The sequence below is a fragment of the Salmo salar genome, chromosome ssa16 (genome assembly GCF_905237065.1).
Source record: "Salmo salar chromosome ssa16, Ssal_v3.1, whole genome shotgun sequence".
Taxonomy (NCBI): domain Eukaryota; kingdom Metazoa; phylum Chordata; class Actinopteri; order Salmoniformes; family Salmonidae; genus Salmo; species Salmo salar.
In genome coordinates this window covers 61,596,512-61,609,611 of record NC_059457.1, presented here as the reverse complement: position 1 = coordinate 61,609,611, position 13,100 = coordinate 61,596,512, and positions in this window count along the sequence as shown.

Genomic DNA, 13,100 nt, shown 5'->3' with positions numbered 1-13,100 from the left:
GTGAATCCAGGCCCTGCAGTGCCTAGCTCCACTCCTATTCCCCAGGCGCTCTCTTTTGATGACTTCTGTAACCGTAATAGCCTTGGTTTCATGCATGTTAACATTAGAAGCCTCCTCCCTAAGTTTGTTTTATTCACTGCTTTAGCACACTCTGCCAACCCGGATGTCCTAGCCGTGTCTGAATCCTGGTTTAGGAAGACTACCAAAAACTCTGAAATCTCCACCCCTAACTACAACATTTTCAGACAAGATAGAACGGCTAAAGGGGGCGGTGTTGCAATCTACTGCAGAGATAGCCTGCAGAGTTCTGTGCTACTATCCAGGTCTGTACCCAAACAATTTGAACTTCTACTTTTAAAAATCCACCTCTCTAAAAACAAGTCTCTCACCGTTGCCGCCTGCTATAGACCACCCTCTGCCCCCAGCTGTGCTCTGGACACCATATGTGAACTGATTTCCCCCCATCTATCTTCAGAGCTCGTGCTGCTAGGTGACTTAAACTGGGACATGCTTAACACCCCAGCCATCCTACAATCTAAACTTCATGCCCTCAATCTCACACAAATTATCAATGAACCTACCAGGTACCACCGCAAAGCCGTAAGCACGGGCACCCTCATAGATATCATCCTAACCAACTTGCCCTCTAAATACACCTCTGCTGTTTTCACCCAAACTCTCAGTGATCACTGCCTCATTGCCTGCATCCGTAATGGGTCAGCGGTCAAACGACCTCCACTCATCAGTGTCAAACGCTCCATGAAACACTTCAGGAAGCAGGCCTTTCTAATCGACCTGGCCCGGGTATCCTGGAATGATATTGACCTCATCGCTTCAGTAGAGGATGCCTGGTTATTTAACCTGTTAGGGCTAGGGGGCAGTATTTACACGGCCGGATAAAAAACGTACCCGATTTAATCTGGTTATTACTACTGCCCAGAAACTAGAATATGCATATAATTATTGGCTTTGGATAGAAAACACCCTAAAGTTTCTAAAACTGTGTCTGTGAGTATAACATAACTCATATGGCAGGCAAAAACCTGAGAAGATTCCTTACAGGAAGTGGCCTGTCTGACAAGTTCTTGTTCTTCTTGACTCTCTTTATTGAAAACTGAGGATCTTTGCTGTAACGTGACACTTCCTACGGCTCCCATAGGCTCTCAGAACCCGGGAAAAAGCTGAATGATGTAATTCCAGCCCCTGGCTGAAAAACATTAGCGCCTTTGGTAAGTGGTCGATCAGAGGACAATCAGACTGAGGCGCGTGCACGAGGCGACACCATGTTTTTATTTTCTCTCTCTTTGAACGTAAACACGCTTTCCCGGTCGGAATATTATCGCTTTTTTATGAGAAAAATGGCATAAAAATTGATTTTAAACAGCGGTTGACATGCTTCGAAGTACAGTAATGGAATATTTCGACGCGAAACGCGTCGTGCACGTCACCCTTCTTTACACTTCGGATAGTGTCTTGAACGCACGAACAAAACAGAGGATATTTGAACATAACTGTGGATTATTTTGAACCAAACCAACATTTGTTATTGAAGTAGAAGTCCTGGGAGTGCATTCTGACGAAGACAACAAAGTTAATCAAACTTTTGTAAGAGTAAATCTGATTTTGGTGAAGGCTAAACTTGCTGGGTGTCTAAATAGCTAGCCCGTGATGGCTGGGCTATGTACTTAGAATATTGCAAAATGTGCTTTCACCAAAAAGCTATTTTAAAATCGGACATATCGAGTGCATAGAGGAGTTCTGTATCTATAATTCTTAAAATAATTGTTATGCTTTTTGTGAACGTTTATCGTGAGTAATTTAGTAAATTGTTAGTAAATTCTCCGGAAGTTTGCGGGGTATGCTAGTTCTGAACGTCACATGCTAATGTAAAAAGCTGGGTTTTGATATAAATATGAACTTGATTGAACAAAACATGCATGTATTGTATAACATAATGTCCTAGGGTTGTCATCTGATGAAGTTCATCAAAGGTTAGTGCTGCATTTAGCTGTGGTTTGGGTTTTTGTGACATTATATGCTAGCTTGAAAAATGGGTGTCTGATTATTTCTGGCTGGGTACTCTGCTGACATAATCTAATGTTTTACTTTCTTTGTAAAGCCTTTTTGAAATCGGACAGTGTGGTTAGATTAACGAGAGTCTTGTCTTTAAAATGCTGTAAAATAGTCATATGTTTGAGAAATTGAAGTAATAGTATTTCTAAGGTATTTGAAAATCGCGCCACGGGATTCAACTGGCTGTTGCGTAGGTGGGACGAATTCGTCCCGCCTAGCCCAGAGAGGTTAAACTTGTCTTTGCAGCTTCCAATGAATTCCAAACCCAAACATTGAAAAAAAAATAGGAACATTTTTCCTCCAAATTTTTCTAATAATGTGCAAGCTACCAAAGGAGGTGGTCACCACTCCTCCGCTAATTAGTGAACCTCAACCCATAAAAGGATCGATCTCTGACCTCAGCAGGGATACCAACCCTAATTATGACATTAGCGAAAACACAGCCCGAAATTGAAAACGCTCTCCAAAATCAACCATCAAACACAGACTTTGTGACGGTTCTCTCCACTTTAGCACTTATGTATCGCCATCAAAGGTTTGGCATCGATCCAATACCACAGTGCACAGCTGAAGCACGTGCAAGACATGGCAAACATGAGGGCAAAGGTGGAGAGAACTGAGCAACTATTGACAAAAGCAGGAAATGAAAACATTCTGCTAGTCGAGGAACTGCGTTTGAAATCGGAAGAATTAAAAGTAATTGCAAATACTTATGACGATGAACGAGCACAAACTCTCCAACAAAATCGTCATCTGCAGGAACAACTCGATTTAGCCAAAACTAAATACGATGTAGTCCACTCCAAACTAGATAAATCTGTCGAGTTATCTATAAACAGGAGCGCACAATTTGATAACATGCAGGCAGTTTTGTTGAACGTTACTCAAGGTAACAATGTTCTACTCCAAATTCTGCAGACCAAAGATGATCAGTTGATGAACACAATGACAAAGTTGGATGACAAATCAGCAGAACTTGTTGAAGTCGCTGACCAAATGAATGATGAGAGAACTCAGGTGATGAGGATGGAAATATTGATTTCTAAGCAAGCAGAGGAAATCTCATCACTGAATCTCTCGCTCCGTACTCGAGACCTCAATCTGTAAACCATGACAGATAAGTTTGAGACCGAAAGGAGCAGAGGTGACACTCACGTGTCCAAAATCGGTACTCTAAGCGCTCAAGTGGACTCTGCAATGCAGCAGAAGACCACCCTTAGGTACCATCTGGAGGAAGTCCAGAATGGTCACGCTCTACAGCGCGACTACCCATCCAAGCAACCGGAGTCCGGTACTCAAAGGAGTGAAGACGATAGGTTTCAGACATTGCCTCCATCATGTGTCCCTCAGTCTTCTCCTCTTGGCCATTCGGCACTGAGTAATATGGAGCCTCTTGGCCAACAAAGGCAAAGCTTGGCTTCTCCTCTTGGCCTGTCGGCCCCAATTTCTCGACAGGATGAAGCCAACCCTCTCCGCCCGCTTGGCGCGGAATACCTTGACAAACTCGTCAAGAATTTCCCCACCTTTGACCCCGTTCCAGGTCAGCCAAACGATACTGAGACGTTCCTAGCTGACATAGAGGACGCGTTGGGTGGCTACCCGAATGCTACGGGTTCTGACAGGGTTTACCTGTTGAAGCGAACGTCAAATAGACACGTGACGAGGTTCATTCGCCTACAACAGCAACACGTGCTAAATGACTACGCTAAACTTGCCACAGCTTTGAAATTAGAATTCAGTGGTTCTGCGACTCGCAAACACGATAGCTCACTGGCTAACACGGTCAAACAAGCTCGGAACGAACACCCACAAGATTTCTACCATAGGCTTCGTTCAGCTTATTTTGGCCTACTCACGGAAACGGGAATGGAAGAGCTGTTACCATTCAAACAAATGTTTCTGTCGAACATGTATCCCACCTTCATTACCTACTTGTGCCCTGCAGCCCACGTTGGCTTGCCTATCTTACAACTCAGAGAGCTTGCAATCATAGCTTTTGAGGCATCAAAAGCTCGCAACACTAAGAGCCCTGACCACTCGGTTTTGAAGTTTGACCAGGAGCACTCACTCCAGTTAGAGGGTGCATTATCAGATATTGGAGCGTCAAGAGATGATGCACAACAACAGTTTCTACCTCGAAACCACGTCGCCTTCAAAACGACTACCGCTACAATCGACCTGTTCGCTACGTTCCTGCACCTAACCCACACAAAGTGTCAGAGCACAAGGGTAACAAAGGGTTGAAGGACGATCAAAACGTAGACCAATGTTCTCCAGAAGTCCCACTACGGGAAGAACTAAAGCGAGAACAATTTGAGAAAAGGGTAAAAGATAAGTCACAAGGACTAGACGGGGAATTACCGGACACCAGGTCCGCAGAAATGAACACCCATAGCAAGGACGTTAAAGTTCAAATTTCTCCCGCTCTCATTCAAGACCCTATCCAGGGCCCGCTTGATCAAGAAACAAGCCCCCGGGCTTTGTCTGTAGACTCTGATACAAAAGTTGTGAAGAAAAAGGTCAAACGCTTCGTTAAAGCCAAGCCCACTCAAAATCGGAAAAGTCAATCTGCTTCCACCTTGAACAGAAAGGGCACATCACGTCGTTGCGAACGACCACTCCACTTTGTGGGGAATATGTCCACTAACCACGAATCTAAACGGCCATACCTGGTGTCATGACGTTGGCCTCTTTTGGTACAGGGAGGACAGTTGACCCCTCCCTTTTGCACACAATCCACCCTCTGTGTAAAGGGTCGTAAAAACTCAAAAATTCCAGGAGAGTCTCTGGCCACATGGCCCATAGAGAGACACAGGAAATTCTTCCAACTCATAGAATTGGAGAGCCAAGCGACATTTTGTGTTCTGGAGAAGGTATGGAAGATTGGTGAAGAATCCAGCTACGAACTGATCCGCTTGGTACCATTTTGTGATACTCAGAAGAGACAATATAGCCATATTACCATAAAACTGTTCATATAATAGACTCAGTTTAAGACTTGCATCATATGGGTCTATGGAATGTATTAATAAGGATAAAGCTTTTGTAAGACATTGAGATGCTATGTACTGATGTAATGTGATAGAATTGTATTTCTGTAACCAAATCTAACTCAGTCATAGGCACGCCCCCAGGGACCCATACAGGACCAGGCGTCATTTGACAAGCTGTTCTATGGGCACTATAAAACACCCCCGTATTCACATTTCCTCAGACCAGGCCTACACTCCGTTGGCTAATAGGTTTTACCTTCCAATTCCTCTACTGAAAGTGAACCATACCACGTGGTTAACTTTTAGACTATCGATACTGACAGAATAAGAACAAGTCTTTGATATTACTTATTAGTCTGCAGCTAAGTAAATTATATCATTGAACGCGAAGACCATTCGATGACGACATTAATGAATGTCGCTCTGAAAGATCCATTCTAACCGAGAGAGAGAGAGAACGCGGACAAAACTTCCCAACAGAACCGAACTCTCCAACAAGAATCAGAACGACACACTGAGCGTAAATATATATTGATTGCAATTGTTCCCGAATGAGTGAGCCTTCAATTGTCAATTGTTAATATTAATGAACCCTGTGTAACTTCTCAGCCGACCTTTTATGATCCATTGTTCAACAGGCCGACCTGCCTGTTTAGCCAGTAGGGCACATTCCGATACCAATCCTTTGTGACGATAATTACTGTTTGTATGTTTTTCTGTTAATTACTTAGTGTAGTAAATAAATGATTTTAAGACAATTGATGTATGGATGATTTTAGTAAAGACTGGGTTCGTGCAGATACAACAATTTACGACGTTTTGGAATGAGACTGGACTAGAGGTAAATACACCATTTAAACTAGAAGATAATCGACCTATACTATAATAGAATATAATATTATAGTACAGGAAAGTTATATTAGGAAAATTATAGCTTTGTAATCTGAATATTCTCCTTGGTGCCCCGATCTCCTAGTTAATTACAATTAAACGATTAATCAGTTTAATCGCGTGATAATAATTACAGGGAGCTAATTGATAAACATATCTTCCGTTTAATGGTAACCCAAAGACACGACACTGGAAACAGTCCTGGAGGACTGCTTAACTTGTCATGCGCTAATTGATTCGGGTGCGACAATATCACTTATCTCTCAAACATTGTTTGATGATCTCAAAAGGGCTTTGAAGCTAACTAAACGTTGGTTAAAAGTGGAACGATGCGAAACTACACTTCGAGGGGTCACTCAGACTACCTCGCCTCTCACGTTGAGAGTCATGCTGAAACTACACTTCAAGAACGTATCGCTCGTTCACCCTGTGTATGTTACCAGCCTCGAAACTGTACCCCTGCTACTTGGAGCAGACTTGATGGATCGATTACTCCCATTGATGGATTGGAAAACCAACCAAGTATGGTCACAGGCCACAGTGCCTTCTCCACTGACCAAACTGTCTTCCCCTAACGGTAGCTGCAACGCAGTCATTCACGAGGGGTATCTGTCGAAAGCACCCCTTGGGAAAAAGACGTTTAGAAACCTCTTGGTGCAGAATCCGATCCAAGGAGATATTACGATATCTCGACACATTCCATCAGCCAATCTGATTGACCATTCTTTTCATGATTTCGAGCCAGCTGTCTCTGTGAATGAGCAACTTCCCTCCTCCTTGCAGTCGTGCAATACGGTAGTTGAGATGAACTTCTCTTGCTCTTCGGACACTTCCGCAAGCACTGCGGCCGTCTCAGCAAGAAAAACATTGATGCGCAGAGTACACTCTGCTTCCGATGATACACCGTCTGCTTTGTTGGGGACTGTCACCCCTTACAATGACACTAATGGCGTCAGTCCAGCAACTGACCCGATGACTCCCACTGGTGAAACACTTTGCGATATCACAGACCGATATCCTCGTCTCAGTTTGCAGATACTGAAGAGGTTGCCACACGCGGACGCGGTGGTGACTGACAGACCTCGACAGCCACTGAGGGTGTTGACGCACAAACACCAGGAGATTTGGTTGAAAGGTTACAGCCATTCTCATAATGACGCGGCCACTGACAACTCGTACATAGGGTCCGAGCTTTTCGTTTGCGCCTCGGACACCAACACCACCCGCTGGTGGGGGGGGGGGGTCCCGAGACACAAAGGGGGGGAATAGTAGCCCAGACCCATGATGAGCCTCATCGAGGCCGGTGGGGGGGTCGAGACTACAGACAACACCGTACGAGGCCACCAGAGCATAAATCAAATCTATTTGTAAACTCCCCTATGAGAACAGTGAGGAGCAGACAGGCCCCGAGACGGGGATTATCTTAGAACACATCTAAGATAGTACTGAGGTGTACCACACTGGTCGTAATGGAAGTCCAATGGACTTGTCCACCTCCAAAACAAATGGCAACAATAATCATTCCTTGCCATGTGTAGGTTCAACTACAATACAACTAGTAATATGCTCCAATCATGTGTTCCGGTAGATAATATTTCAGAATAAATCGGTAGGACAACTGGACCCCTTGAATACCAGTACCAATACCACAGTCAGTCCAGCAACACTGAGTAAGAGGATTAGTAACCTCACAAGTTAAATTGCTATTGATAATAGCGACATAGGAGTCACTCAGAGTGCAACACGGGGAAGGGAATCTCCATTGCACTCTTCCAATGGTTAACACATGCCACTAATAAATAGAACACTCCGTTCAGGAGAAAAGTTATTAGAAGTCACGAACCATGATCACACCACGTACGACTGGTCTAATACTTAGAGTACTTCCGTCGTGAGGTTAGCTCCTCCGTGGATAACATAGCTATGAAATAGACTTCATACCTACCGCCACTACAATAGTGGAAGACACCGTGACTTGTAGAAAACTACTACAGACTCCATTGACACCAATTCTGACTGACCTCCAGGCATTGACCTGAAAATTACCTGACTACGTCAGACTCATTCTGAACAAGTTGTAATCTGCCAGGATACTTGGTTTTCTTCCCTTGACATGCGCGATTGTGTAAGCATAAACACACATGCACAACGGAACATCCAATTAGGATTTATGCTAGGATCACTTAAGGGTCCAAGCAAAATACCAGCCTCAGTAAAGTTGAACATTTACTTCTAGGCCTTTGACTCTACAGCACTCACCAGTTTTCTAACCAGAAGTCCATAGGTCATCCCTGTAGACTGCCCAAAACTAGTGCCTTACAGCTGTAGAATTATCATATAGTTGTCAACTTAGGATAGTACCCTAAGCGCCACCCCGCAAATTAGGAAAGCCCTAAATATGACATTAGACAATGCCATGATAAGGTCATTTTGCCAAGACCATGGACGTAGATAGAATACAGTCCAATTAGATGATTAAGGTGGCATAACTATTTTTTGTTTTGTTTATGTTTTCATTCATTTTGTTTCATTTTCTTCGGCACATAGAAAGTGATAAAGCCATAAACAACTCCCCCATACAACCATCAGTTAGTGCCACAACGCCGCTCATTTGGGAGAAAATGTAATGATATATTTCATGAGTGTTTTTGCGTTGTTAACATCTGCCTAAGTTACTGCCCAGATATTCCAGTCTGGACGACCAGACGATGGGTCCGGAACTGCGATCCCAATCCGGACATCCGCTGCCGAGCCATGGAACGGACTTCTTCATTTGCAGAGACCCTACCCGGGTCGACCACCAGAGGGGGGACTGCAATAGCAACCACCAACTGGACATCTGCTGCCCAGCCTTGGAGCGGACTTCTTCATTTGCAGACACCCTACCCGGGTCGACCGCCAGATGGGGACCACAACGATGATCCACAACCAGGACAGCCCACGTTCATTTTTATGTTGGTTTACAACATGCAGGTTAATCGCAAGATTGAACCCAACATGGGGGGACTGTCATGACATTGGCCTGTGGGTAAGGTTTATGACCCCTCCATAAATACCTTTCTCCCTTCCCCTCTCTTTCTGACCCTACTGAAGGACTTGAATAGCCTGTGTTAAATATAGAGAGTCTGGGAACATCAAACAAATGGGGAAAAGGAACCATATTTTGGTAATAAAACCAGTTGGAAATATGCTTGGGAACGTAATGAGTATGGATGTCAGTTCGGTTGTCATCTGAGAAATTATGACTGATGACAGGATGACATAAACTGTACCTGAGAAAGTATACACACTCTAGTTATCAGAGTAACATGGATTTGTTATGCAATTGAAATGTTTGATATTGAAATTGTTTGTTAGGAGATTAACCTGTTAGGGCTAGGGGGCAGTATTTACACCGCCGGATAAAAAACGTACCCGATTTAATCTGGTTACCACTCCTACCCAGTAACTAGAATATGCATATACTTATTACATATGGATAGAAAACACCCTAAAGTTTCTAAAACTGTTTGAATGGTGTCTGTGAGTATAACAGAACTCAAATGGCAGGTCAAAACCTGAGAGATTCCTTTACAGGAAGTGGCCTGTCTGACCATTTCTGGAACTTCTTTGCCATCTCTATCTTTTACTAAGGATCTCTGCTCTAACGTGACACTTCCTACGTCGTCCATCGGCGCTCAGAGCCCGGGAAAAACCTGAATGTCGTCATCCCAGCCCCAGGCTGAAACACATTATCGCCTTTCTCAAGTGGCCGATCAAGGGACTCTGGGCTTAGGCGCGTGACCTGGCTGCCCCCGTCTTTGTGATTTTTTCCTCTGTTTGCCGAAAAGGAGATTCGTCCCACCTACGTAACAGCCAGTTGAAGCCTGTGGCGCGATTTTCAAATACCTTTAAAAATCCTATTACTTCAATTTCTCAAACATATGACTATTTTACAGCTATTTAAAGACAAGACTCTCGTTAATCTAACCACACTGTCCGATTTCAAAAAGGCTTTACAACGAAAGCAAAACATTAGATTATGTCAGCAGAGTACCAAGCCAGAAATAATCAGACACCCATTTTTCAAGCTAGCATATAATGTCACAAAAACCCAGAAGACAGCTAAATGCAGCACTAACCTTTGATGATCTTCATCAGATGACACACCTAGGACATTATGTTATACAATACATGCATGTTTTGTTCAATCAAGTTCATATTTATATCAAAAAACTGCTTTTTACATTAGCATGTACATTCAGAACTAGCAAACTTCCGGCGAATTTACTAACAATTTACTAAATTACTCACGATAAACGTTCACAAAAAGCATAACAATTATTTTAAGAATTATAGATACATTACTCCTCTATGCACTCGATATGTCCGATTTTAATATAGCTTTTCGGTGAAAGCACATTTTGCAATATTCTAAGTATTTAGCCCGGCATCACAGGGCTAGCTATTTAGACACCCAGCAGGTTTAGCACTCACCAATATCAGATTTACTATAAGAAAAATGGTCTTACCTTTCCTGTTCTTCGTCAGAATGCACTCCCAGGACTTCTACTTCAATAACAAATGTAGGTTTGGTCCAAAATAATCCATAGTTATGTTCCAACAGCGACGTTTTGTTCGTGCGTCCCAGACACTATCCCGATGGTAAATAACGGTCGTGCGCACGGCGCATTTCGTGACAAAAGATTTCTAAATATTTCATTACCGTACTTCGAAGCATGTCAACCGCTGTTTAACATCAATTTTTATGCCTTTTTTCTCGTAAAAAAGCGATAATATTCCGACCGGGAATCTGCAATTAGATAAACAGCCGAAGGAAAATATATCACTGGGTCGAATCGGGCACGCGCCTAATTCTATTGTCCTCTGATGGGCCACTTGGAAAAGGCGATAATGTGTTTCAGCCTGAGGCTGCTTCGTCATCGTTCAGGTTTTTCCCGGGCTCTGAGAGCCTATTGGAGCCGTGGGAAATGTCACGTTACAGCTAAGATCCTGACTCTTCAATAAACAGAAGCAAGAACAACAACACCTTGTCAGACAGGCCACTTCCTGCATGAAACCTTCTCAGATTTTTGCCTGCCAAATGAGTTCTGTTATACTCACAGACACCATTCAAACAGTTTTAGAAACTTTAGGGTGTTTTCTATCCATATGTAATAAGTATATGCATATTCTAGTTACTGGGTAGGAGTGGTAACCAGATTAAATTGGGTACATTTTTTATCCGGACGTGAAAATACTGCCCCCTATCCCAAACAGGTTAAGTCTTCCCGCTCTTTCATTCAAGCCCAACCCCCTTTCCTTTGTGTAACCAGCCATCATACAGGTTCCGTCCACCAGGACGTTTTCTGTATGACATCATTTTATTCTGTGTATATGTAATTCTGTGTGATTAGTTTAGGTATTTAGTAATTAAACCCAATTTGGTATTGCTGATTCAACTTGTTAGCCAGGGTTCGTGAAGATAGCCAGGAATGTACAACTTTCATTATGAGACTGAAAATAAGATAAGGGTTAATATTGACTGCTATCGATGTAAAGTATTACTAAGTATTTTAAGAGTTTATTCGGAAGATAACGGCTCTATAAACGTTATTCCGTGGTGCCCCGACTTTCTAGTTAATTACATTTACATGATTAGCTTAATCAGTTAATATTAATTAGAGAAAGAATTTTATAGGTTAGCATGTCATATCACTTAATCCGGCATAGCCAAAGACACGACACCCCGTGATATGCAACTTTTCAGGGAAGTTAGAAACCAATATACACAGGCAGTTAGAAAAGCAGAGGCTAGCTTTTTCAAGCAGAAATTTACTTCCTGCAACACAAACTCAAAAAAGTTCTGGGACACTGTAAAGTCCTTGCAGAATAAGAGCACCTCCTCCCAGCTGCCCACTGCACTGAGGATAGGAAACTCTGTCACCACCGATAAATCCACTATAATTGAGAATTTTAATAAGCATTTTTCTACGGCTGGCTATGCTTTCCACCTGGCTACCCCTACCCCAGTCAACAGCACTGCACCCCCCACAGCAACTCGCCCAAGCCTTCCCCATTTCTCCTTCTCCCAAATCCAGTCAGCTGATGTTCTGAAAGAGCTGCAAAATCTGGACCCTACAAATCAGCCGGGCTAGACAATCTGGACCCTTTCTTTCTAAAAATTATCTGCCGAAATTGTTGCAACCCCTATTACTAGCCTGTTCAACCTCTCTTTCATGTCGTCTGAGATTCCCAAAGATTGGAAAGCAGCTGCGGTCATCCCCCTCTTCAAAGGGGGGGACACTCTTGACCCAAACTGCTACAGATCTATATCTATCCTACCCTGCGTTTCTAAAGTCTTCGAAAGCCAAATCAACAAACAGATTACCGACCATTTCAAATCCCACCGCACCTTCTCCGCTATGCAATCTGGTTTCAGAGCTGGTCATGGGTGCACCTCAGCCACGCTCATGGTCCTAAACGATATCTGATCCGCCATCGATATGAAACAATACTGTGCAGCTGTATTCATTGACCTGGCCAAGGCTTTCGACTCTGTCAATCACCACATCCTCATCGGCAGACTCAATAGCCTTGGTTTCTCAAATGATTGCCTCGCCTGGTTCACCAACTACTTCCCTGATAGAGTTCAATGTGTCAAAATCGGAGGGCCTGTTGTCCGGGCCTCTGGCAGTCTCTATGGGGGTGCCACAGGGTTCAATTCTTGGGCCGACTCTCTGTATACATCAATGATGTATGATCTTGCAGCTGGTGAGTCTCTGATCCACCTCTACGCAGACGACACCATTCTGTATACTTCTGGCCCTTCTTTGGCCCTGTGTTAACTACCCTCCAGACAAGCTTCAATGCATACAACTCTCCTTCCGTGGCCTCCAACTGCTCTTAAATACAAGTAAAACTAAATGCATGCTCTTCAACCGATCGCTGCCTGCACCTGCCCGCCCGTCCAGCATCACTACTCTGGACGGTTCTGACTTAGAATATGTGGACAACTACAGACTCACATCAAACATCTCCAATCCAAAGTTAAATCTATAATTGGCTTCCTATTTCGCAACAAAGCATCCTTCATTCATGCTGCCAATCCTTGACTTCGGTGACGTAATTTACAAAATAGCCTCCAATACCCTACTCATTGGA